The sequence below is a fragment of the Capricornis sumatraensis genome, chromosome X (genome assembly GCF_032405125.1).
Source record: "Capricornis sumatraensis isolate serow.1 chromosome X, serow.2, whole genome shotgun sequence".
NCBI lineage: Eukaryota > Metazoa > Chordata > Mammalia > Artiodactyla > Bovidae > Capricornis > Capricornis sumatraensis.
The window spans coordinates 146,012,446-146,036,826 of NC_091092.1; positions in this window are offsets into that span (position 1 = coordinate 146,012,446).

Sequence of the window (24,381 nt, forward strand, 5' to 3'; positions counted from 1 at the left end):
TGATGGACAGGGAGGTCTGGTGTGCTGCAGTCCTTTGGGCCACAAAGAGTCAGACATGACTGAGTGACTGAACTGAACTGAATGCCTATATATTATATTATATATAGCCATTGTCATTATATAAATACATAAAAATTATATATGTATATTTTAAAATACAAATTTACACATAACATATAACGCTTCTCTATAATATTATATAATATAGTATGTGTGTCCGACTCTTTGCGACCCCGTGGACTGTAGCCCTGCCAGGCTCCTCTGTCCATGGGTTTCTCCAGGCCAGAATACTGGAGTGGGTAGCCTTTCCCTTCTTCAAGGGTTCTTCCCGACCCAGGAACTGAACCCAGGTCTTCTGCACTAGGGGCAGATTCTGTACTGTCTGAACCACAGGGAAGCCCTACCAGTCATATATATATGTGTGTGTGTGTGTGTGTGTATATATATCCCTTCCCTCTCCTCCCCACATCCCACCCCTCTACGCTATCACAGAGCACCGAGCTGAGGTCCTTGTGGGATACAGCAGATTCCCACCAGCTCTCGGTATATATCTATATGTGTTTTATTAAATGAGGATGGGGTGTTGCTGCTTCTTGTAAACATTTTCCTTCTTTCCTTTCTCTCTCTCTGTCCCTTCCGATTTCCCCAGCACAGCTCATGGGATCTCAGGTCCCCAAACTAGGGTTGGAACCCTTCCCGCAGCCTTGAAAACGCCCCGTCCTCACCACTAGACTGCCAGCAACTCCCTACCCTTGTTTCCATTCTTCAACTTTGAATATATGCAAAAGTTTCCATATTTTATTATATGCAAAAGTTTCCATTCTGCAACTTTTATTATACCTTCCAAGGTTCACGCCTGGAAGGCAGAGCCTTGTGGATGCCCTGTCGTGTATAGTTCAGGCAACAGGCAAGATAGTTTCACCAAAGGGGCGGAGCCAGCAGGACGGATCCCAGGAAATAGAGCACAAAGATTAAACCGGAAGGATTCGATTCAACCGGAAGGATTCGGTTCAACATGGGGTCCGGTCTGCTCTGGTGTGTTGCAGTCCCGTCCCAGCTTTCTGCTTCATTTCCACCTCCATGGATCCCGGTGAATTCATGCATCAGAGGTATTTCCACAACTTCAGCTACTCTTTTTTTTTTTTTTCCTTCATTTCTTATGCTGTTGGCTCCCTTATCCACTGGACTGTTTGTGTTTTCCGAAATAAAATGGATGGGTGTTACTCACACACGCCCTTTTTCCTTCTTAGCGTTATGCTTGTGCTCAGGATACACTTGATAAAGTTATGAATACATTGGTTAATTCACACTTTGTTGGCAAAGCCAATGACTTTCTGGCCTGCTGTAAGTTTTGTGTTTGACTTGAGGCTCTGCTCCTAAACTCCACTTTAGGAAGGATGTATGTGTGTATCTATGCCTGTGTGCATGCATGCTTAGCTGCTTCAGCTGCGTCCGACTCTTTGCGACCCCACAGACTTTAATCCCGCCAGGCTCTTCTGTCCATGGGATTCTCCAGGCAAGAATACTAGAGTGCATCACCATGCTCTCCTTGTTTATAACTACCGTCTGTATATATTTATATTTTCGTATCTGAAAGTGAAAGTGGCTCAGTTGTGTCTGACTGTTTGCAATTCCATGGACCATACAGTCCATGGAAGTCTCCAGGCTGCGATACTGGAGTGGGTAGCCTTTGGCTTCTCTGGGGGAATCTTCCCAACCCAGGGATTGAACCCAGGTCTCCCACATTGCAGGTGGATTCTTTACCAGCTGAGCCGCAAGGGAAGCCCTTTGTATCTGAAGTTACATGTTTTACTACTTTGGAAGGAAAGCTATTATTGGCGATACTGTTATTGGATTTTAAATATCTATTCAATGATAAAAAGAAAGTGAAAGTGAAGTTGCTCAGTCGTGTCTGACTCTTTGCGACCCCATGGACTGTTACCTACCAAGCTCCTCTGTCCATGGAATTTTCCAGGCAATAGTACTGAAGTGCATTGCCATTTCCTTCTCCAGGGGATCTTCCCGACGCAGGGATTGAACCCAGGCCTCCGGCATTGTAGACAGACGCTTTACCGTCTGAGCCACCAGGGAAGTCTATTCTTCTATTCAATGATAGAAGAAAATAAATATTTATATAAATCATATGTACGTTTCTTCTACTGTTAGACTGTGTATCTATTTTGTGTACATATAATGTATATATAACAGTGATTGAAATAGTAACCTCTTTATGCATATGAGATTTACAGCTCTTTTTGGTAAAGGGTGTTTCGTGCATATTATCTCATTAGCCATCCCGAGGGACCCACAGGAGAGCTATTTTAATCTCTGTTTAAAGGATCTATTCCCTAAAGTTCACCGACCCTAACAGACTTTCCAGAAGGTTACGGCTAGCACAGATCGGACACTTGATCTTAAACTGGGTCCCCTAAATCAGTGTGCATCACCTTCCCCTCTATAGACTGTGTCCCTGAAGTGTCTTTCTCTTAAAACTTGTGAGGAATCCCTAACTGTCCCATCACACCAAATAAGACAGCGGATGGGATTCTGGAGCACTTGTGAGCATGTCCTATGGATAGGAGACATCATCTTTGTCTTCCAAGACACAAAGCCATAGGTCTACAAAATAAGGTGATTAACAGAAGCAGACATTTATTTACAGCATCTTACATGCCTGAGCCCTGTATCACTCATCACATCACAAGGATATCATGAGGTGATGACTTTCATCTGCTCCACGTCACAGAGGCAGAAACCCAGACACAGCATCTCAGCACACGCCCCGAAGGTCACAGGCCACTGGAACCCAAGGAATCGAGTTTGGGAATCTGTGTGCCGCTTGCCACCATACTCTACTGCCTTCTGCACTTTGCGGGCAGTAAGCAGCCTCAGATATCACCCAGTGGACAGCCAACTCAACCTCAACCCAGTGATGAAAACCAGGTCCTGGCCACAAACGTGTAGTTGGCTGGAAAAGATCGCAAAAGTGAAGAGGGACGTTTCAAAGTACATGACAGACGCCACCAATGTCTTCACTATTTTATTCATCAGAACCATGACGTGTTTTATTCATCAAAACCATACGTTCTTACGTGTAAAAAACAGACCCCCAAAGGGATTAATATTAGCCCATGACCTGGACAGAAAAGAGGTTCTCTCCTTTATGGGTCTTCATTGTCATTTGTTATACAGAAGGATACAGATAGCTATCTGTGTGTCGATCTGTGTATCACTGTATGTATATGGGTATCTATCTGACCATGCAGCGATCTATCCATCTATCCAACCTTCCATCTTTCCATCCATCCTTCTGTGTATTATCTATCCACCTTTCTATCTCCATGTCATCGCTTCCCAGTAGCTCTGTTGATAAAGAATCTGCCTGCAGTGTAGGAGACTGGGGTTCGATCCCTGGGTCGGGAAGGTCCCCTGGAGAAGGGAATGGCAAACCACTCCAGTATTCTTGCCTGGAGAATCCCATGGACAGAGGAGCCTGGTGGGCTACAATCCACGGGGTGGCAAGAGTCTGACACAACTTACTGGCTAAAGAGAAAGAGAAAGACAAACCCAACACCATCCAGAAACAGTAACAGGTTTTGTCAGTCCCACTCCATCACTCTTGCCTGGAAAATCCCATGGATAGAGAAGCCTGGGCGACTACAGTCCACGGGGTCACAAAGAGTCGGATATGATTGATCCACTTCACTTTCACTTTGCCTACTCAGGAATCTATGTATGCATTAATCTACAAACCATTGCTTCCCAGTACCAGGCAGAAACGGTAACGTACTTGCCAGTCTGTCTGCCTGTCCATCTTTGTATCTATCTACGTATATCTATGGGTATGTATCTATGTGTTGGTCTGTGTGTCTGTCTGTGACTGTGTGTATGTATCTCTGTGTTGGTCTGGGTATCTGTCTGTGACTGTGTGTATCTGTCTGTGACTGTGTGTATGTATCTCTGTGTTGGTCTGTGTGTCTGTCTGTGACTGTGTGTATGTATCTCTGTGTTGGTCTGGGCATCTGTCTGTGACTGTGTGTGTCTGTGACTGTGTGTATGTATCTCTGTGTTGGTCTGTGTGTCTGTGACTGTGTATGTATCTCTGTGTTGTTCTGGGTATCTGTCTGTGGCTGTGTGTATCTGTCTGTGACTGTGTGTATGTATCTCTGTGTTGGTCTGTGTGTCTGTCTGTGGCTGTGTGTATCTGTCTGTGACTGTGTGTATGTATCTCTGTGTAGGACTGTGTATCTGCCTGTGACTATGTGTATTTGTCTGTGACTGTGTGTATCTGCCTGTGACTGTGTGTATGTATCTCTGTGTTGGTCTGTATATCTGCCTGTGACTGTGTGTATGTATCTCTGTGTTGGTCTGTGTGTCTGTGACTGTGTGTGTGTATCTGTGTTGGTCTGGGTATCTGCCTGTGACTGTGTGTATGTATCTCTGTGTTGGTCTGGGCATCTGTCTGTGACTGTGTGTGTCTGTGACTGTGTGTATGTATCTCTGTGTAGGACTGTGTATCTGCTTGTGACTATGTGTATCTGCCTGTGACTGTGTGTGTGTATCTCTGGGTTGGTCTGGGTATCTGTCTGTGACTGTGTGTATCTGTCTGTGACTATGTGTATCTGTCTGTGACTTTGTGTATGTATCTCTGTGTTGGTCTGGGTATCTGTCTGTGACTGTGTGTGTCTGTGACTGTGTGTGTGTATCTCTGTGTTGGTCTGGGCATCTGTCTGTGACTGTGTGTGTCTGTGACTGTGTGTATGTATCTCTGTGTAGGACTGTGTATCTGCCTGTGACTATGTGTATCTGTCTGTGACTGTGTGTGTCTGTGACTGTGTGTATGTATCTCTGTGTAGGACTGTGTATCTGCTTGTGACTATGTGTATCTGCCTGTGACTGTCTGTGTGTATCTCTGGGTTGGTCTGGGTATCTGTCTGTGACTATGTGTATCTCCCTGTGACTGTGTGTATGTATCTCTGTGTTGGTCTGGGCATCTGTCTGTGACTGTGTGTGTCTGTGACTGTGTGTATGTATCTCTGTGTAGGACTGTGTATCTGCTTGTGACTATGTGTATCTGCCTGTGACTGTGTGTGTGTATCTCTGGGTTGGTCTGGGTATCTGTCTGTGACTGTGTGTATCTGTCTGTGACTATGTGTATCTGTCTGTGACTGTGTGTATGTATCTCTGTGTTGGTCTGTGTGTCTGTGACTGTGTGTGTGTATCTGTGTTGGTCTGGGTATCTGCCTGTGACTGTGTGTATGTATCTCTGTGTTGGTCTGGGCATCTGTCTGTGACTGTGTGTGTCTGTGACTGTGTGTATGTATCTCTGTGTAGGACTGTGTATCTGCTTGTGACTATGTGTATCTGCCTGTGACTGTGTGTGTGTATCTCTGGGTTGGTCTGGGTATCTGTCTGTGACTGTGTGTATCTGTCTGTGACTATGTGTATCTGTCTGTGACTTTGTGTATGTATCTCTGTGTTGGTCTGGGTATCTGTCTGTGACTGTGTGTGTCTGTGACTGTGTGTGTGTATCTCTGTTGGTCTGGGCATCTGTCTGTGACTGTGTGTGTCTGTGACTGTGTGTATGTATCTCTGTGTAGGACTGTGTATCTGCCTGTGACTATGTGTATCTGTCTGTGACTGTGTGTGTCTGTGACTGTGTGTATGTATCTCTGTGTAGGACTGTGTATCTGCTTGTGACTATGTGTATCTGCCTGTGACTGTCTGTGTGTATCTCTGGGTTGGTCTGGGTATCTGTCTGTGACTATGTGTATCTCCCTGTGACTGTGTGTATGTATCTCTGTGTTGGTCTGGGCATCTGTCTGTGACTGTGTGTGTCTGTGACTGTGTGTATGTATCTCTGTGTAGGACTGTGTATCTGCTTGTGACTATGTGTATCTGCCTGTGACTGTGTGTGTGTATCTCTGGGTTGGTCTGGGTATCTGTCTGTGACTATGTGTATCTCCCTGTGACTGTGTGCATGTATCTCTGTGTTGTTCTGGGTATCTGTCTGTGACTGTGTGTATCTGTCTGTGACTATGTGTATCTGTCTGTGACTGTGTGTATGTATCTCTGTGTTGGTCTGGGTATCTGTCTGTGACTGTGTGTGTCTGTGACTGTGTGTATGTATCTCTGTGTTGGTCTGTGTGTCTGTGACTGTGTATGTATCTCTGTGTTGTTCTGGGTATCTGTCTGTGGCTGTGTGTATCTGTCTGTGACTGTGTGTATGTATCTCTGTGTTGGTCTGTGTGTCTGTCTGTGACTGTGTGTGTGTATCTCTGTGTTGGTCTGGGCATCTGTCTGTGACTGTGTGTGTCTGTGACTGTGTGTATGTATCTCTGTGTAGGACTGTGTATCTGCCTGTGACTATGTGTATCTGTCTGTGACTGTGTGTATCTGCCTGTGACTGTGTGTATGTATCTCTGTGTTGGTCTGTGTATCTGCCTGTGACTGTGTGTATGTATCTCTGTGTTGGTCTGTGTGTCTGTGACTGTGTGTGTGTATCTGTGTTGGTCTGGGTATCTGCCTGTGACTGTGTGTATGTATCTCTGTGTTGGTCTGGGCATCTGTCTGTGACTGTGTGTGTCTGTGACTGTGTGTATGTATCTCTGTGTAGGACTGTGTATCTGCTTGTGACTATGTGTATCTGCCTGTGACTGTGTGTGTGTATCTCTGGGTTGGTCTGGGTATCTGTCTGTGACTATGTGTATCTCCCTGTGACTGTGTGCATGTATCTCTGTGTTGTTCTGGGTATCTGTCTGTGACTGTGTGTATCTGTCTGTGACTGTGTGTATATATCTCTGTGTTGGTCTGGGTATCTGTCTGTGACTGTGTGTATCTGTCTGTGACTGTGTGTACGTATCTCTGTGTTCATCTGTGTATCTCTGTGTCATCGCTTCCCATTACCATCAGTCAGGAAACAGTAACACTTTTGTCTGCCTGACGCCCAGGGAATCGCTACCACCGCTGGCGCTCTGGCTCTCGCCTAGCCCGGCAGTAAAGGGTTAAAGCTGTTTGCAAATACGGCGGCACGTTTGCTATCTCGGAAGGGTGCCCTAGGAGCGCAGGAAGCTCTCACCTCCCCACCCCCCACCCCCAACCCCCGCGCTTCGGGCACTGGGGACCCAGGGAGACGCGGCTCACCTGTTCACCACCCCCGGCACACCCGGGGAATCTCTCCGTTCGAGCTGGTTTGCACTGGGATTAGCTGCTCTTTGCAAGCGCTTTGTAGCCGCGGATGTGGTTTCTGTAGTGACGGGGCCGACTGCGGAGATCTATTGGCTGCTGGCTTTGTAAATTTCATTCAGTTTGGTCCAATAGCAGAGGGCGAGCTGGGAGCCATCAGGACCTTTCGCTTCAATCTCTCTCTCTTTCTTGCAGCCCGGGTCTCTGTCTCTCCGTACAGAGCGCTATTCAGACCTCACGTTGCCCTTCGAGCTCCGCCTGCGTCCCCGTTTCTTCCTCCCCGTCAGATTATTTACGGCAGAAACACCGAATTTTCCTGCCAACGGCCGGGGTCGGTGGTCCTCGCATTCCTTTGGGGACGTGGGTTGGGGGTGGGGGACGGTGTGCAAATCTGGTTGGGATTCGACAGAACCCCAGGCGTCTGGACTTATACACATCCTCCTGAATCATAAGCACCGGTCAGGGTTCCCTGGAAAAATCTGGATGTCTAACAGGAACACTCAGAACCGATGCGGCTTCTCCACGGCTGAGGTAGGTGCCGTTTTAAGATATACGTCTCTGGGTTATTTTTCATTTAAAGTCTTAAAAAAATTTTTTTTTTAAACGATTGGACTCGTGTGTGCTTCCCAGAAAAAGGATGCTAATAAGCCTGATTGCTAACGTTTGCGCTTCACTTCATCCGACATTTTTTAAAATTATTTTTTTACCCCTAATTTTGAAATTTTCAATAGGACTTTCTTCTGTCGCTCCATTTCTTAGGTGTGGGTGGGAGTGTGGACGTGCGTGTCGTCTGCCAGCTCCGTGCACATCTCGACACAAACGTTATATTATTATTATTATTTTTTTCTTTTGACTTAGAAAAATCGCGATATACCACCGTGGGGATGGAAGCCTTTTGGCTGCAATCAGCTGTTTGAACGGCGCCGGGGCCGTGTTTGCTGTTTACAAAGTAGCGCTGTGTTACATACAAATAAACAGAGAAGAGTGTGGCCGAGAGAGAAAGGGGGAGGAAAAAAATATATATCTGCAGTACAGGGACAGGAAGACCGAAGCGCTAGCTCTCTGCAAAGCGGGACTGGCGAGGCAGCCTGGAGGACTTAATGGAAACTGTGAGCAACCATGGCCTTTTTTTTTTTTTGCCTCCCTCCTTCTTTAAGGAAAACTGTCAGCTGCCACCTCCTGGGGTGCATTTTTTTTGGGGGGGGGGCGGTTAACCAGGAAGAGGAAAAAAAACACACACACAAAAAACAGGCTTGGCTGGGCTTGCATTAACCGATTTTCCTTTTTTTTTTTTCTCCCTTCGTTCCTCTGCTGGCCTTGGGAGCAGGTGACGGGCTTGTGTGATGCGCTGAATAACGCACGTGACTGGTTAGGACCGGGCTGGGGTTTGCTGGGCAGCGACCCGGGGCGCGCTGGAGACCCCGGGGTGAAGACGGATTGATGGTTAGCTCCGCGCGGCTTCTGCCAAGCTGGGTGGGGGGGGGAAGAGGGGGGCGGGCTACCTGCACCCCGCAATCTTCCTCTTCCCGTGCGTGTGGGCTGGGAGAAAAAGCCAGCGGCGCGAGGTGGAGGGTGCTGGGGGGGAGCGACTCGGGGGCAGCTGGTGGCGGGGGGGGGGGGAGCGGGGCGGTGGGGGGTCTGGCCTGGACATGTTCGAGGGGCACGCGGCTCCCGCGCGCGGCACGGTCCCCAGGCTGTCCGCTCGGCCCCAGGAACCACAAAAGTTGCTTTAGCAGCGGGCACCCTCGCGGGGCGCTCTAGGCCGGGGTCTCGGGTGGGGGTGCGGACCGACCCCATCCGTGCCCCTTGGAGGACCCCGATTTTCTAGAGCAGAGCTCGCTCTCCTGCTCCCGCATGAGCACCACCACCACCGCCGCCGCCGGGCGCGCGGCGGGCCAGCCCTTTCGTCCCAGGTTGGGGCTGGGGGTCTGGGGAGTCTGTGGGATCTGAGGACCACCCTCACAGCCTGTGGCCCACAGAAGCGCCCCCCACCCCGACCTAAAAGCCGGCGGCTCTCCTCCCGCCCTCCCCTCCCCACGCTTTCAATCCGATTTCGTCCCGACCACCTCCCGTTTCCCCCCCTCCCCGCACCGAAACTCCCCCCCCCAACTCCACCCCACAAGGCATTCCCGCGCGCCTCGGCCTGGTTATGCCGCCACCTCCAGCGGGCGGAACTGGTGGCCAAGATCCGCCGCCTGGGGAGGGGGAGTTGGAGATGGGGCGGCGGGGAAGGGGGTACCCGGAGGTGGGTGAGGGGTTGGGAGAGCCGGACAAAAGCCAGCCCCCTCCCCCAGGCGGCTGCGGCGGCGGCGGCGGGCTGCCCCCTGGGCCTGAGTGGCCGGACCTGCGGGCGCGCGGGGTGGGGACCGGGTCTGGGGAGGTGTTAATGGTGGTGGGGTGTGTGTGTGTGCGCCGCTCGGCTGCAGACGGTGCGGGGGGGGTCTCGAGCTGGAGGAAGGAGGAGAGGCTGAGGTTCCCCGGCTGCAACCCACCCCCCCGCCGAGCCCCCAGGCACGACAGTTGCCTGCCCCCCTCCGGCCCCCAGGACGCCCGCCGCCTTCTCCCGGCGCGCACCCATCTTTCTGTCTCCCAGACGCGCCCCTCTCTCTTCACCCCCTCCCCGGCCTGGACCCCCCCGGCTCTTTTCCTCCCGCCGAGAACCCAGGAGGCTGGCTTTCTCCCCTCCGATCCTCCCGGGCGGCCTTCCCGGGTTGCGGGGGTGGGAGGCGGGTTGCACCTCCAGATTCGGACGCGGGTACCCCGCGCAGCCCTGGGCCCGGGCGCACCATTCCGGCGCCTCTCTCTCTCTCTCTCTCTCTCTCTCTCTCTCTCGCACACATACATCACCCGATCTTCCCCCATCGGCGGGGTCCCGGGGTACCCCCCCACCCCGACCCACGGACCACCCCCCTCCCACCGGGGGCCCAGCTGGGGGACCACCCTGGGAACGGACGTCCGGCCGTCCTCTGCGTCTCTCCCGCCTCCCCTTTTCTCAGCGGGTTTTGATTTTTTTTTTTTTTTTTTGGCTGCGGGTTTCCTCGGCTTCGGACTCATTCCTCGGATCCGACCAGCAGGTGTGGGCCTCTTAAAAAAAAAATATTTTTTTTTTTTAACTTTATTTCTGGAGCCACCAGGTTGCTATTTCGGGGCTGGCGTGGGGGGAGGCGGGCAGCAGGCAGCGTCTCGGGGGTCCGGGATGGGGGTGGACCCCCCCAACCCCATAACCTGGAGCTGAGGCTGGCATGTCGCGCGCGCACGCCGTGTGCGCGCGTAATGTATGAAACCCGGAGCGCGGGCGGGTCCCGGGGCGAGCCCGTCTTTCAGGTGGACTCAACTTAAGAAATTTGGGGGGAGGGGTGTCGGGGGCGGGGGGCAGGGGGGAGTAGCGAAGGAAGCAGGTGCTGTCCTTGCGAGCAGGATCCGCAAGGTGGTAGTACGGATGCTTCCTTTCATTTTGATTTGCCTTCTTTTCCTTTTTTCTTTCCTTCCATTTGGTCAGTGGGGTGAAATAGCTTTCTGTGATATCCTATAGTTTTGGAAAGGATCCATTGGCCGACCGGGTTTCCACCTTCTGAGCGCGTTCCATTTACCCCGTGTCCCGGTGCGAGGTGGTGCCGACCTAGCTTCTTTTCTGAGTCAAGCTTGTCCCCTGATTTGAGGAACAGGACGCAGAAGGAGGTGGGGTGGGGAAGGAAGAAAAACGAAGAAAAAAGTTTGGGGAGACTTAGTGATCCTCACGGGGCCGAATTTCGAGTCCGTGGAGGTCTCTGCAGGCCAGACCAGAAGCGCAGGCGTCAGGCACCGTCTGGTGGGCACCTCCTTCGGCTAGAAATGAAACGACCGGGGTGTCGAGACCTGACTTCCCGGCGGAACAAAGCAACCTCAGCTGCTTGGGAGAGCGGCGTGATTTGAATGGAGATGCTTTCGCGTTTTACCTCGGGGCTGGCGGAGCCAGGGGAAATGGTTTTGATGGCCCCGAAATCTGCATGTGTGTTGGGGCACATTGGGGGGTGGGGTAGGGGACAGGTTGCTGGCCTCCCATCCGCGTTGGGAAGAGGTTACTAGCGATCTCGAAAATATTCAGGGCTGGTGCCCGTGTTTGAATGCGGCACAAGGTGTGTGTGTGGGAAGCCGGGCGTTTATGGCACATGGTTGCATTCATCCTTTATATCCAGATTTTTTAACAAAATATTGAATTTTAGAAACCTGCCCCGATATTAAAAACAGAAGCATCTAACAGAGGCCTTTACAAATAATTATTTTTCCAAGATGAGAACCTCAGTATTCTATTACTCAAAGAAATGTAATTGATAGTTTTTAAAGAGTATTTTCCTTGACATGGAAGGAAAAAAAAAAAATGAGGGCCAGGATGTAGCAAGTGGAAAATTACTTCATCAGTTTTAAATTACTGGATTAAAATGACACATTAAATTTTTTGGAAACCGGTATGATTTTGAGCGAGGAGTTAATGATCATTGCATTTTCATAACAACAGCCGTGCTTTGATGCTGTTTGCAAGGTGCTTTGACATGTTTTTCTTTGGTGGAAGAATTGTTAACGTTCCTTCGTAATTTTTTTCCCCTAAATAAAAGAATGCTGAATGTACATTTAGCCCTAAATCCAGCTATCCAGGTAATTTTTTATCCCAGTCTTAAGAATAGATAACGTGCTTGATAAATGAGGAATTGTTCTGTAAGAAGCACAGAGCAGGTATGATCCTATAAAATTCACAAGTGAATACATGTGCAGAATTGTCAAGTTATTTTTTGGCCTGGCATGTAGACCAACAGCAAGTTGGTGTTTTTCTTTTATTTTTGAACTTGGCCTTTTCATTTTTTTTTTTTCTTTGCAGTAATTTGTGGAAAGCTTCTGGTTTCCATACAAAGACAAGAGCATTTCCTGTCTATAGAGATTTTGTTGCTTTTCAGAATGCGCAGGCAACTCTGTAAGAACTCTTTAGAACACTGGGCTTTGATGCCTGGACCAGAAAACAAAAACACAGAGACGGTTCTCACAAAAGTGAATATTCAAGTGCATGGAATCTGGCAGGGGGCTCACCGTTCTTCCGTTTTAATTGGTACTCCAGATTCTCAACCTTTGTTACAGCCTGAGTATTGTCGATGGTGCAACCTGTTGACAGAATTTATGTGATTCAAATGAAGCGACCCTGTGAAAATATTTAAAGTCCTTTAAATGACCTCACTCTGAAGACAGGCTTCTCTGATGAAAACATTTAAATCCGAAACTTGACGACAGTTGATTTTTTTTTTTTTTTTTTGGTATGTGAAAGTCAAGGGCAAGGACCAGATTTTTTATATATCAACGATGACTGTATTCTTTCTGAATATTCTCCATCCTTCACAGCATGCCTTTATTTTCAAATGAGAGAAATATGTTCAGCTTTAAATCAGTTGCTCAATTAAAAAAAAAAAGAATTCTGGATGCCGTATTTTTTTTTTTTTTCAGAAGTGACACTTGATCATCTGCTTAAGGACTTTAAAAAATTTCTGAGACAGATTATGCCTTCTAACGTAGCAACAGCTGATTTCTTCAGCGTGTCAGCTACCAGTTTCAAATAAAATATTCCGCTTGTGTGCAGAGACGGGGAGACAGTGAGGCTCTCAAAACTGAGCCCCCGTGGTTGTAGGCAATTAGGTCATCTGTTGTGGCCTGTAAACCATTCATGGGCCATTCATGGCACGAATATTTTCCAGTTTTGTCATTTTTTTTTCCCTCTCTAAACAACCTACATTTGGCCTTTCAAAGCCTCTTCTGTTCTTTGTTCAGTGGATGGCAGGATGGGAAATCCTTCCTCTTATTCTCTTGGAGAGGGGCAGATTAGCGCAAATGAATAAAGGAGAGGGGTGGGGGAAAGTGGTGGTGGTTGTTGTTCATTTGCTAAGTCGTGCCCGACTCTTTGCGACCCCCTGGACTGCAGCACAGCAGGCTTCCCTGTCCTCCACTGTCTCCCCAAGTTTGTTCAAACCCATGTCCATCGAGTCAGTGAGGCCATCCAACCATCTCATCCTCTGTTACCCCCTTCTCCTCCTGCCTTCAATCTTTCCCAGCATCAGGGTCTTTTCCAATAAGTCAGTTCTTTGCACCAGGTGGCCAAAGGATTGGAGCTCCAGCATCAGTCCTTCTAATGAGCATTCAGAGTTGATTTCCTTTAAGATGGACCTGTTTGATCTCCTTGCAGTCCAAGGGACTCTCAAGAGTCTTCTCCAACACCACAGCTCAAAAGCATCACATCTTTTCACTCAGCCTTCCTTATGGTCCAGCTCTCACATCCACATATGTCTACTGGAAAAACCATAGCTTTGATTATATGGACCTTTGTTGGAAAAGTGACGTCTCTGCCTTTTAATGTGGCGTCTAGGTTTGTCATAGATTTCCTTCCAAGGAACAAGCATCTTTTAATTTCGTGGTTGCAGTCACCATCCGCAGTGATTTTTGAGCCCAAGGAAAGAAGTTGGCAATTTATAGGCTGCGAACAAATATCTAGGCTGTGAGAAGGATTTATGTCTGCGGTGGGCATATGACACAAAAATGAAATAAAAGGCTCGTAAAATTGGTGCCTGAGTGGAGAATATATCCAGGCCACTTGGGGCTCTGGTTTCAAACTTCAGACATTCACTGTTGAGAGCAACTGCTCTCCGTGTGCAGGACTCTGGAGCGCCCTCTGCCTGTGGAAATGGGCCAATCAGTTTCCAGAAGGAGTCTCTAAATCAGTCCTGAACGTTCATTGGAAGGACTGCTGCTGAAGCTGAAACTCCTATACTCTGGCCACCTGATGCGAAGAAGTGACTCATTGGAAAAGACCCTGATGCTGGGAGAGATTGAAGGCAGGAGGAGAAGGGGACAACAGAAGATGAGATGGTTGGATGGAATCACCGACTGGATGGATGGATGTGAGCTTGAGTTAACTCTGGGAGTTGGTGATGGACAGGGAGGCCTGGCGTGCTGCAGTCCATGGGGTCGCAAAGAGTTGGACATGGCTGAGCAACTAAACTGACCTGAATCTGGTCCAGCCTTCCCCTCCCTGCTCCCCAGAAGGGATAGAACAGAAACCAAACCTTAGCAAACATAAAATATACAGTTAAGATGAGGTATTATTAAATTGATTCCAGGAAAGAATAAGTGTCTTAGGAAAGGCTTGAGAAAGAGAAAACCCCGTAGGGCCTCACTGGAAGACATCTCAAAGAGGCAAGTCTTGATTTCAGGATGTGTTGCATCTGACTCTTTGTGACCCCCAGGCCTGTAGCCCTCCAGGCTCCTCTGTCCATGGGATTCTCCAGGCCAGAATACTGGAGTGGGTTACCATTTCCTTCTCCAGGGAATCTTCCTGACCCAGGGATTGAACTCAGATCTCCTGCACTGTAGGCTGATTCTTTACTGTCTGAGCCACCAGGGAAGCCCTCATTTCAGAATGGTATTCAGGAAATAGCAAGGTGCTTTTACAGGTCTTCAGAAATGAGGGTGAGAAACCCAGAGCTCTGGTGATTTTCTTTAAAATGTGCATTGAGTATAATGGTTTCCCATTAACAGATGACAGTGTTTTGGCTGACAGTTGGAACTTGGTTTGACGTGTCAACATTGGTGAACATTTTGGTTTCCAGAGGCTGATATCCCATTGGGTGACGAAGTCATCATTTGATCTTGAGGCCACCACCCCAGGCACATCTTTTTAATCTTAGGAAACTTAGTAGCTCAGTTGTGTATGATGCTTTGTGACCCCCATGGACCGTATGTAGCCCACCAGGCTCCTCTGTCCCTGGGATTTTCCGGGCAAGAATACTGGAGTGGGTTGCCATGCCCTTCTCCAGGGGATCTTCCCAACCCAGGGACTGAACCCAAGTCTTCTGCACTGGGGACAGATTCTTTACCGTCTGAGCCACCAGGGAAGACCTTTTCATCTTATGGCATTGTGGTAAGAACAGGGGAAAACAGATGTACCCTTTTAGCTTGGGTTTCAGTGTATCATACAGTCTTGTCGGGTGTAGCTACAACATTATACAGCAGGTCTAAAACATTGTCACCTTGCTTTGAAAGTGAAAGCGTTAGTGGCTCAGTCCTATCTGACTCTTTGTAACCTCATGGAGTATAGTCTGCCAGGCTCTTCTGTCCATGGGATTCTCCAGGCAAGAATACTTTACCTCAACTTTATAAGCATGGATTTGCTAACCTGCCATTTCCCCCGACCACCCCCATTCTAGTCTTTCATTCTGTGCACTTGGCTCTCTATAGGTTCCTGTAAGCACTCATCCCCCATCCTGACTTATCTTCCTCTTTAAAAAAAAAAAAAATGGAAATATGGCTGATTTGTAGGGTTGGGTTTCCCTGGTGGCTCGGATGGTAAAGAATGTACCTGCAATGCAGGATTCCTAGGTTCAGTCCCTGGGTTGGGAAGATCCCCTGGAGAAGGAAATGGCAACCCACTCCAGTATTCTTGGCTGGAGAATCCCATGGACAGAGCAGCTTGGTGGGCTACAGTCCCTGGGGTCACAAAGAATCAGACACGACTGAAGAGACTTTAACTTTTCACTTTTCCTAGCTGGTTTACAAAGTTGCGTTTCAAGTGTGTGATTCACTTATATGTACATACATATATATATATATTTTTTTTTTCTTTTGCAGATGATTATAAAATAATTGAGTATAGTTCCCTGCACTTTTCAGTACCTCCTTGTTGTTTATCTATTTTATACATAGTAATGTGTGTCTATGAGACTTCCCTTGTGGGTCAGTTGGGAAAGAATCTGCCTACAATGCAGGAGACCTGGGTTCGATCCCTGGGTTGGGAAGACCCCCTGGAGAAGGGATAGGCCGCCCACTCCAGTATTCTTGGGCTTCCCTGGTAGCTCAGCTGGTAAAGAATCTGCCTGCAATGGGGGAGACCTGGGTTTGATCCCTGGGTTGCGAAGATCCCCTGGAGAAGGGAAAGGCTGCCCACTCCAGGATTCTGGCCTGGAGAATTCCACTGACTGTATAGTCCATGGGGTCGCAAAGAGCTGGACACGACTGACTGACTTTCACTTTAGTGTGTATCTGTTAATCCGAAACTCCCAATTTACACCGTCCCCTTTCCCCTTTGCAAACCACTTTTATTTTTGTTTGGCAGATTACGGCTTTTATTTTATTTTATTTTATTTTTTTTGCGGAGGTCGATGATGGGGGAAAGAAATTTTGTTCCGCCAAGTGCAGTCCTCTGAAATGTGGAATTTCTCTTCCGATTTTTCTCACATTAAAAAGCAAACTTGTTTAAGCTTTGGAATCCTTTAAGAAAAAAAAAAAATGAAGGTGACAGAAAGTGTGATTGGCAGTGATGAGAGGTGTGTCCTTGGAGCCCCTGGTTATTTTTGCAAAGCTCGGGAAAGAGCCCCTTGCTTGTGTTCTTACAGCGGTGATGGGATTGGAACGTGGTGTCATTTTCCAGGTCTCGTTTGTCGGTATCACCAGTGTTTGGTTCACAGTCACAGCGGGAGACATAGATTGGGTTACCTTGACGGCCCGCCAGCTTTGAATGCTCAGCCTGCGGCGTCAAACTGTGGTCTCGGAAAACCACCAAGAGGGTTGGGAGGGTGGGGGCGGCTGGTGGTTATGGGGTGAGGAGCCCAGAACCCACTGAGGCTGGATAGCTGCAGAGCTTTCAAGTTTTATCCTCTGTGAATGCGCTCGATGGTGGGAAAGCAAAAGCTTGTTTTTAAAAGAATTTAGGTTGCTTTGCATAATTTTCCTAGTTTCTCACGGACAACACAGTGATTCGGTATGTTTACACATTATGCAACACAGTTCCCTGGGCTGATGGGTATATCTTCATCTCTTTTATAACAGCAGCTTATCTCTCTTTTTAAAAAAATTAAAAAAATTGAGGTATAGTTGATTTACCTGCTTACGAGTGGCTCAGATAGTAAAGAATCCGCCTGCAGTGCAGGAGACCCTGGTTCGATCCCTGGGCCAGGAAGATCCCCTGGAGAACCCACTCTAGTATTCCTGCCTGGAGTATCCCATGCACAGAGGAGCCTCAGTCCATGGGGTCGCAGAGAGCTGGACCCAACTGAGTGACTCACACTTTCAGTTTCATGGTTGCTTTACAATGTTGTGTTAGTTTCAGGTACACAGCAAAGAGTATATGTTTGTTTTCTACGTCTGTGAGTCTGTTCTGCAGATAAGTTCATCTGTGCCCTTTTTTCCGTTCCACGTGTAAGAGATGTCACAATACTTGCCTTTCTCCTTCTCCCTAACCTGGCTTGGCATGATCACCTCTAGGCCCATCCACGTTGCTCCAGATGGCATTGTGTCATTCTTTTTTTTTTTTTTTTTATGGCTGAGTCGTACTCCATTGTGTGTGTGTGTGTGTGTGTGTGTACATTGCATCTTCTTTACCCTTTCAGCCATCAATGGACCCTTGCATTGTGTCCACATCTTGGCTACTGTAAATAGTGCTGCTGTGAATCTTATGGTTGGAGGGGTGGTGCGTGTGTCTTTTTGAATGAAAAGCTTTTGTGTTTTCCTGAATATATGCCCAGGAGTGGGATTGCTGGGTCATATGGTGGTTCTCTTTTTAAGGTTTCTGAGAAGCCTCCATCCTGTTTGCTATCAGGGCTGTAGCAGCTCACATTCCGTCCAACAGTGGGGGAGAGCTCCCTTCTTCCCACACCTGTTTACCGTTTGCAAGACTTTTTTGATGACGGCCACTCTGACCCTTTGGAGGTGATATCTCCCTGTGGCTTTGATTTGCATTTCTCTTAGTTACCGGCATCCAGTCACTGTTTCTGTACCTGTTAGCACTCATAGGAGGGTAGTGTGTTTGTCTTATTGCCTTACAATGTTGCGTTAACTTCAGGGGTACACCATAGTGAGCCAGCTATCCATATACGTGTATCTATTTATTTTATTGGAGTTTTGTTGATTTACAACGTTGCTAGCTTCAGGGGTACACCACAGTGGTCCAGCTATCCATATACGTGTATCTGCTTATTTTATTGGGGTTTTGTTGATTTAAAGTGTTGTGTTAGCTTCAGGTGTACAGCACAGTGATCCAGCTATACATATACCTGTATCTGCTTATTTTATCGGTGTTTGGTTGACTTACAATAAGTGTACAGGGCAGTGGTCCATTTATGCATATGCAGATTCTGTTTCATGCGCTTTGCTGTTAGGATTTATTACAGGATGTTGAGACCTCAGTCGTGAGACTGAAAGAGTTTGCGAGTGTGCATTGAGGGGCGCACGTGTACTTTCTCTAATTTTCCCGGAAGCTTTCTCTTCCGATATGAGTGATGTTTTCCAGCTGGGTATCATTGGGCACACCAAGGGTGAGCCCCTCTGTGAGGTAGGAGTGAAATCAGACAGCCCCTTCATGTTCATTCATATTCCACCAGCTTGCATAACTGGGATGCAGAAACTGACTTTTTTTTTTTCCCCGTGAGGATCAAACCAGACACTCTTTTTTTTTAATAAAAAGACAAAACTAAATAGCCCTTTTATCTGCCTGGTAGGAGATGCCAGCCTTTGTGTCTTTCTCGGTGTGCAAGGGCGCTGATGAGAGGCTGTTGCCATTCACTTCGCCTGGCATGGTCCAAGGAGCTTTGTATCAGCACAGCAGACAAAGCCGGGGTTCATGTTCCCTAAACCCTGAGAAGCTGCAAGTCCCCAGAGTGGGGCGACTCAGGAGAATCTCTTTGTGGCCTGGGGTCCCTGCCTTCCTGCCGTTCCCATGGATTCTGGTTCCACGTGGACTGCTTCCCTGCAGCGCACCTACCAAGAAGCGTGGGCAGTATCCCAGTCACTGGAAAAGACGGGTCAGTGGTGAATTAACACCTCAGGGTTTCCAGAGCCAAGTTGCCACTGTGTCTCCAGCCACGGGTTCTTTGGAAATCAGATTGCACGTAATAGCAAATAGACTTATATAGCAAATATATAAATAGCTATATATACACATACGCCTACCTATATATAGCAAAGACCTCAATAGCAAATGGACTTAAATAGACTTTAAGTCCCTGACATGTCTGTTCACTGCCATGTAGGCACAGGGGGGTCTCAGGATAGTTACAGATGACATCACAGAGCCGTTTCTCATACAAAATCATTTCATTGGCAAATCATATCTAGAAAGCCTTCATCCAGTAAACTAGATAAAGTTAATTTGAATATATGTGTATATAATTATTTCAGTCTTGCATTTATATATATATTTATATTTATACATTGCATTTTTTAATTTGGTTGATTTGCAGTGTTGCATTAGTGTGTACAGCTAAGTGATTCAGATATATATTGATATATATCAGTGTATATACATATGTATACATGAACTTATATATATATATATAACTTATATATATATATAACATAGGTGTGTGTGTGTGTGTGTGTGTGTGTGTGTATGTGTTGGTATCTTTTCAGATTCTTTTCCCTGTAAGTTACTACAAAATGTTAAGGAGAGTTCTCCATGCTATACAGTAGGACCTTGTTGGTTGTCTATTTTATATATAGTCTGTGTTATGCATATGTAAAATTGAATTTGTATATAGTTTATACAACTGATAAGAAAAACTCGTCAAAACATGCTTTATTTCAACATCTGTTGGAAAACCTTTATATCCATAATGAATAAAATTCATTCAGCTACCTAATGTCTTATAGAGAGAAGGAAATGACAGCCCACTCCAGTATTCGTGTCTGGAGTACACCCATGAACGTGAGCCTGGTGGGCTGCAGTCCCTGGGGTCACAAAAGGGCCAGGCATGACCTGAAAACTGAACAATGTATTATAGAAATATAGCTGTCTTATATAACATAAATGAAGCTTAGCGTATGTAAGGAATCAATAAAAATATATAAGATTGAGATAGATATAGAGTATATAGAGAGATGGGTGGATGGATGGATAGTTTGATGGGCATTTTCCAGAAAAAACTGTGTCGTCGGTGGCCAGTCCATTTCCAGGCTGGTCTCCAGAATCTCCATTTAATGGTCCCCAGAAACTTCCCACTTCCCACTCAAGTGAAGTTGAGTGTTGCTATGGTAACAGGCTTATTCCAGCCCTCACTGAAACATAACTAATTGATACTTAGTGGGCAACCTTATGTCATTTGGGAACATATGTATCAAGTCAACCATGATAGGTTTTTTCTGCCCTTAGAATGCAAGTCCCAGAATCTGTGTCAGCCCAGACAGAAGTCTCAGGAAACCAATGCTGGGCACCACGGACCCGGGGCGGTGGTGGTGGTCCCGTCTCTGCATCTGAGTAGCTCCTCTTGGCGAGGTGTCTTTTGGGGTCTTCTTCCGGGTGGGAAGTCAGTGTGGTGGCTCAGGAATGGAGATCCTTTCAGCAGTGGCAGGAAGAGCAACTGGGCGATTAACAAGTTTGCATCTCTTTTTCTAGAAACTGGTTTCTGACTCCTATTCTTTCTTACCTTCATCACTTTTCTTGAGCACGTTCAAGGTGCAAGCCTGGAAGGAAACTCAGTCCTCGTATTGTAGAGGGGAATTAGGCATCAGTTCAGTTCAGTTGCTCAGTCGTGTACGACTCTTTGCGACCCCGTGGACTACAGCACGCCAGGCCTCCCTCTTCATCACCAACTCCCAGAGTTTACTCAAACTCGCATCCATTGAGTTGGCAATGCCATCCGACCAACTCATCCTCTGTCGTCCCCTTCTCTTCCTGCCTTCAATCTTTCCCAGCATCAGGGTCTTTTCCAATGAGTCAGATCTTTGCATCAAGTGGCCAAAGGATTGGAGTTTCAGCTTCAACATCAGTCCTTCCAATGAACATTCAGGACTGATTTCCTTTAGGATGGACTGGTTGGATCTCCTTGCAGTCCAAGGGGCTCTCAAGAGTCTTCTCCAACACTACGCTTCCTCAAAAAAGCTTGCCTACGTGTGTAAATGATCATGAGAAGGTTGTTAAGATAGTTAATTCACGTGTATGTCACTGCTTCCCATTTCTCCGTATATACTGTAAATTTTCCTTTTTTTATTTCTTCTTTTCTCCTTCCCTCTCCTCCTTGTCTTTCTTCTGCTTGACTGAGTAATGAGGACTCAGAGGTCCTTAAAGGATTAAAGGACCAATGAAGGTAATTAGGTAGAGGATAATTCTTTCCATTAGTCAGGAAAGAAGAGCAAAATGAAATGGCTAAGAAGATTTTCCATGACAGTGTAATAGAATCCTTCACATCCCGTGTTTGTTTAGCCTTGTGGAGCTTTCAAAGTTGTCAAACCATACATTTGTGAAACGTTGATTTTTCATTTTAGTACATCATGTGAGTAAATACATATATGAAACATTATTTTGATTCAACAAAGAATTGAGGGCCCATAAAATACTGTGTTTTTTTTTTTTTTTAAAAAAAAAACATTAAGTAGTGAATCTAGCTAATGAATGGCTATTTCATACACTCACTATAAAAATGGATAGGCAACAGTTGTGTATTTCAGCAATTTTGTGGGCCTGAAAAATACCATGGATTCTCATGTAACAGTGTCTCAAAGATGATAAAATCTCAGATAGTTGTCTCAAACTCCACCACCTCTCATGTATGTTTCAGCTGTTTAAGGTCTTTGACAAGACCTCCCAAATCAGGGATTCCCTTGTCTTAGATTTCTTTTATTGGAATATAGTGGATCTGCAGTGTTGTGTTAATTTATGCTCTGCAGAAAATTGATTCAGTTTATATATATATAAATATATATTACACACACACACACACACACACACACACACATATATGTATGTATGTATAGCTTTTCATATTCTTTTCCATGGCAGTTTATCACAGGCTATTTGGTATAGCTCCTTGTGCTCTACAAGGAGGACTTTTGTTTTCCATCCTTATATATTAGTTTATCTCTGCTAATTGCAAACTCCCAGCCAATCCCTTCCCTGCCTTCTGTATGCTTAGTCGCTCAGTCATGTCTAACTGTTTGCGACCCCACGGACTGTAGCCCACCAGGCTCCTCGGTCCATGGGATTCTCCAGGCAAGAATACTGGAGTGCGTTGCCATGCCCTCCTCCAGGGGATCTTCCCCATCCAGGGGTGGAACCCCGGTCTCCCGCATTGCAGGTGGATTTTTTATTTATTTTTTTTAATGATCTGAGCCGCCAGGGAAGCCCCTACCCTCTCCCCATCGGCAACCACGTACCTGTCATCTTTGTGAGTCTGTTTTGTAGCTCAGTTCATTGGCGTCCTATTTTAGCTTCCACGTATAAGCGATATCCGGGCATGTTTGTCTGGCGTCCTTCACTTTGTATGGTCCTCTCTAGGCTCATCCACGTGACTGCAGATGGCATGATTTCATTCTTGTCTGTGGCCGAGGAGTATTCCGTTGTATGGAGATATACACACCACATCCTTAAGGAGTTCTCTTTTAAGGAGACTCCCACATCCAATAATTCTGGAAAACCTCACTCGTCATACTTGGGTCTTGAGTCTTACACTGAAAACAGGCACCCTGAGGATTTGAGAAACCCCACGCCGATGGATTCAAGAGACGTCACCTAATTCGAGATTCTTTGTAACGAGTGTTCCCTAAATTGTGGAACCGGGGTAATATTGAAGGCTTCTATGATATTTTATTGACACAGAGCTAACAGGATCTAAGGTGACTTGGAAGTGTTTCAGTTGCCAGAGCAGCTTCTTTCCCCTTTCTTGCATCTATTCAGCATTTATTGAGGGCTGAGACACAACTGAAGAAGACCGAGTTGTTCATCTTATATGATCCACGTGACGGGTCCACCAACAAAAACAGTGGGTGGAGGACGGGGCCGGGGGGTTGGGCACCTAACAGGAGCCAGACTCAAGACTAAGAACAGAGAGGTTTTATAGCAGAATCTCCCTGCTGTTGAGTGCGTGCATGGGGCTGAGTGCGTGCATGGGGGTGAGTGCATGCATGGGGCTGAGTGCGTGCATGGGGGTGTGTATATGTGTGTGTGTGTGTGTCTAATTCCTTGTGTCCTACACCCAACAATAAGGGAAATGGCAACTTTATTCAGTGTTCATCAATATTTTTCCAAGAGTTAAAGGCAATTATTAGGGCCGCATAGCTGAAATATTAGAAGATCAGTAATTGTATGGGAGAAGGCAATGGCACCCCACTCCAGTACTCTTGCCTGGAAAATCCCATGGACAGAGGAGCCTGGTGGGCTGCAGTCCATGGGGTCGCTGAGAGTCGGACACGACTGAGCGACTTCTCTTTCACTTTTCACTTTCATGCATTGGAGAAGGACATGGCAACCCACTCCAGTGTTCTTGCCTGGAGAATCCCAGGGATGGGGGAGGCTGGTGGGCTGCTGTCTATGGGGTTGCACAGAGTTGGACACGACTGAAGTGACTTAGCAGCAGCAGTAATTCTATGCTTTTCAGATGATATTGTTGTTCGGTCGCCCTGTCTTGTCTAATTCTCTGCAACCCCATAGTCTGCAGCACCTCAGGCTTCCCTGTCCATCACCATCTCCCGGAGTTTACACAGACTCGTGTCCATCAAATTGGTGATGCTATCCGACCATCTCATCCTCTGTCGCCCCCTTCTCCTCCCACCCTGTTAAATTTTATCTTCTTCAACAGCATAGGCTGCTGAGGTTAATACGCAGAGAGACGATTTGCTAAAGAAGCAAGGAGTTAACCAGGGTCTTCCGGGAAAAACGGTCTGTCTGTCCTTATGCAGGCTGAGGATGCTACCCGTGTCCCGGCCCTGAGCTAGCCATCTAGGTCTGTCTGCATTAATTTACTGTTTGCTCACCCACGGCTTCCCTGGCAGCTCAGCGGTAAAGGAACCACCTGCTCCTCTGTCCGTGGGATTCTCCAGGACAGAATACTGGAGTGGGTTGCCATTCCCTTCTCCAGGGGATCTGCCCGACCCAGGGGTTGAACCTGGGTCTCCTGCACGGCAGGCAGATTCTTTTACTGTCTGAGCCACCAGGGGAGCCCCAATTGTTTTAAAAACAGGAAGATGGAGGAGACATGTTAATATAATGGCTATCCTGGGAGAAATCCCATCTCAATCTGCATCTTCGGACAATTTCGGGTCATAGTGGAAATCAAACAGCGGCGTATTATGGGAATGGACATACAATTCACACGTTGCTTCACTTCCAATTTGTGGGGAGGTTTTCCATTGATTCTGCTAAAGCAATTTCACAGATAAACCGACGTCTCTGAGTGTGTGTGATGATTTTATCGATGGAAAAGT